General features: G+C 32.3%; 1 long non-coding RNA gene across 2 annotated transcripts; it reads left to right on the top strand.

The window, feature by feature from the left end:
* Positions 1-2205: 2205 nt before the first annotated feature.
* Positions 2206-3177, top strand: LOC133319655 (uncharacterized). 2 transcript variants are annotated; one of them, XR_009753203.1, is made up of 2 exons: positions 2206-2309; positions 2511-3177. It is a non-coding gene; the product is annotated as an uncharacterized LOC133319655 (long non-coding RNA). The 2 variants fall into 2 exon arrangements; XR_009753204.1 differs by having other exon boundaries at positions 2432-3177.
* Positions 3178-3674: the final 497 nt, after the last annotated feature.

Genomic DNA, 3674 nt, shown 5'->3' with positions numbered 1-3674 from the left:
GACTACTTTACCATGAATGTGCATATCATATAACATTTTTTTAATTTCATAAAGAATATAGCTAGTATTATATTTAAGACAAGTTTTTTCCAAACCTAGGAGTGCACTTTGAGAATCAGTTAATATAACTATATGACAGTTATTAACATTACATTCATATTCTAGAGCTTTCAATATAGCATAACATTCAGCTGTATAAATTGTACAGTCATCATTAATTTGAAAATATTTGGGAATTTTCAGTTGAGGATCGTAAAATGCTGATGTTACACCATCTGAGTTCTTAGACCCATCAGTGTAAATTCTATACACACCATTATTGTCACCAATAAATTGATGGAGATATGACTAAGTATTTTTTTATAACAAATATTTACTGGATGAATTAAGGCACTAAAACTTAAGCTATACATTGGCCATGAATCAGTTATGTTCATATTTACAAAAACAGATTTTATAAATACACATATTCTTAGAAGTGTGGGTGAAAATCCAGACATCAGTTGTTTGCAATCCATGTATGGTTCACTGCTGATCAAATTGTAAGAGGGAGGTAAAATATGGTTTAGGGTATAGTTATTGTTTAAAGACATTAACTTTAAACAAAATCTTTCTGCTATTTGTATTCTTCTCAATAACAATGGTGGTATACAAGATTCACATTCCATACTGTTAATGGGTGTTGAGCACATTGCTCCTGTTATTATACGTAAAGCTCTATTTTGTAGAATATCTAATTTTCTTAACAAGCTTATGTTAGCATTTATGTATGCCAAAGTGCTGTAATCAAAATGACTTCTTACTATTGTTTTATACATCATGGCTAGAGTTTTAGGATCTGAACCCCGATATACACCTGCCAAAGATCTCACAGCATTAAGGCCTTTACAAGCATTTCTTTCAACATTATTGATGTGACATTCTAGGGTTAGTTTTGGGTCTAACCAAATGCCTAAGAATTTCTTTTCCTTGAGCCAAGGCAGAGGTATATTGCTGTAATTATTGCATCTGTATTATCTGAATATTTTTGACAAAATACCATTGCTCCACTTTTGGTAGGACAAATATTGAGTTTGAGTTTATTGTTATAGAACTTATGTAAATCATATAAAGCAGAGTTTAAATTATTTACAGCAATATTTACATTTTTATTTACACTATATATAACTAGATCATCTGCAAACTGAAGAAAGTTAACATTTACTGCTTTTAAGTATTTCTTAATTTGACAGATGTAGATATTATATAATAGAGAGATAGTAGCTCCTTGCATTATTCCTTTGTATACATTTCTAGGTCCATGAAGAATGTTATTATATTTTATGTACATAATTCTTTCATGTATAAATTTAAATATCCATTCACAGACTTTACCCGGGACTCCAATCTCACAGAGGATCTGGGCAAGGACAGGAGGGCTGACATTATCGAATGCGCCTTGGACATCAAGAAAGCCACATACTGTTGCTGAGTGATTATAGAAACTATTCTGGATGTTACTTATAAGAGTTACAAAATTTTCAGTAGCACTTTTGCCCCATACAGAACCCAAACTGCTCAGGAGGTAAAATCTTGTTTCTTTCTACCTATCTTGTCTTGCCTAGTTTTAAGCATAAACTCAAATATTTTGCCTATGCAAGAGGATAAAAATATAGGTCTATAGGAATCAAAACTGTTTTCTGGCTTGTAAGGTTTTAGTATTAGAGCTACACACTGAGTTTTCCATGTAATTGGTACATTTTGTGTTTCCCATAGCAAGTAAAAAATTTTCAATAAAATATTTTGAGCATCAGTGTGCATCTTGCTTATTAACTTATATGGTATGTCATCAAGTCCAGGGGTTGTATCCCTTCTAGACTTGATAGCCCATCTAAATTCATGAATAAAAAAAGAGTTGCCTAAAAAGATAGCATTATTGATTTCCAACATGACTAAAAAAATTTTTTCATATATATCTGCTATATATCTTCCAGGTGGTGTTAAAGGACCATATTTGTCGAAAAATGAATTTATCCAACTGCCATCTTTACTATGTTTCTAAAAAGGTATGCGTTTAAATCTCCTTATATAATTCCAAATAACACTAACAGGTGTATTGCTATTAAATGTCTCATATAAACTTTTCCAACTATTCTTTTTTTTTGCCTCAGTAGTTTTTTCTTAATAGCATCCAATCATTTATATTTTATAAAGTTTTCTGTACTAGGCAGCAGTCTGTAATAATTAAGTGCATCTTTACTTTTCTTTACAGCATCTGCGCATTCATTGTCCCACCATGGAACTGGTTTTTTATCAATGTATTGGGATATGTGAGTGGCTTTTGGTATACATTAATCTTTAATGATATTTAAAATGCTAATAAATTTATCATAGCACGAAAGCAGATCTGAAGTGTTAATGGAAAATTCTTTAAAAGCTTTTCTTGTTTCAGAATTGAACAAAGTCCAGTTTGCTTTTTTGTACAAATAAGGATCAGAGGGATTATTAACTTCATATTTTTCTGCATTTAGGTAAATGTCACAAATAGTGGGATAGTGGTAGCTGCCCATTGGGTCATCATGTACTCTCCAATGGCAGAAAGGGGCTATAGATGGAGTGACGCAAGCAATGTCTATAGCTGACTGGTTATGGGATATATTCCCTTCAGTAGTGTAGGCCCCTGTATTAAGAATACATAAGTTACATTCATCTAATAAATTATATACATCATTGCCTCTTGAGTTAGTGGAGCGACATCCAAATGCTACAAGATGAGCATTCAAATCACCTGGCTAGTAAGTAACATTGGCGTTGGTAAATCATCGATTATTTGCTTCAGTCTCCTACACTTAAATCTACTCCCTTGAGGACGGCTATATGCACAGAGAATTGATAATTGACCAGTCTGTTTTTGAAATTATTGCCACAGATTGTAAGAAATCATAAAAATTTGTGGGTAATATTTGGAATTTAAATGTATTTTTTATTAGTGTGGCAACTCCTCCACGTCCATTAACACCATTCTGATTTATCATATTGTAGTCGGGAATCCTAAATCTATTTCCATCCTCCAGCCAAGTTTCGTTCAATAAACATGTATCTATATCATTTTCTAGAAGATTGCTAATCAATAAGGGTTTTTTTATAGTGAAACTCTGTACATTGTATTGTGAAATTCTAATAAATTTTTTATCCATTTTTAAGTTTTTTAATTAATATATCTTTTATTAAAGATGTTATTTTATGGTTACCATTGCCAACGGACACCACTGCCCCTACTAAACCCTTTAAAACATAGTCACCTTCAATTATTTGATCAATTAGTTCTAAATTGGTCAACTTTGTTTTAACTTTTATGTTTTTTCATGTCCAGAGATATTTTTGGTTGCGCTACTTTGTGTACGCATTGGCATTTATTGTTTGTTCAAACAATACGCTCACTTTATTCGCATTGACTCGTTTAATATTTTTCACGCCCTTGACTTCATTGTTGAATAAACTGCCAAGTGTCATTGGATTTTGGTTCCCAAGTTTGGACTCTTTAGTCCTTTCAACAAAAGCGGAGTATTCACTCTAGCTCGTACTCTCAAGGACTACACGTGGGTATCCGTGTTTATAATATGGTTTTTTATACTTATCACTGTCCTCGCTGCTATTGTTCCGCGAAACCTCGTCTCCGGAATAATGTCTTTTAG

This window comes from Danaus plexippus, chromosome 26 (genome assembly GCF_018135715.1).
Source record: "Danaus plexippus chromosome 26, MEX_DaPlex, whole genome shotgun sequence".
NCBI classification, from domain to species: Eukaryota; Metazoa; Arthropoda; class Insecta; order Lepidoptera; family Nymphalidae; genus Danaus; species Danaus plexippus.
The sequence above is the reverse complement of the archived record's forward strand: the minus strand, read 5'-3'. Positions and strand labels throughout refer to the sequence as shown.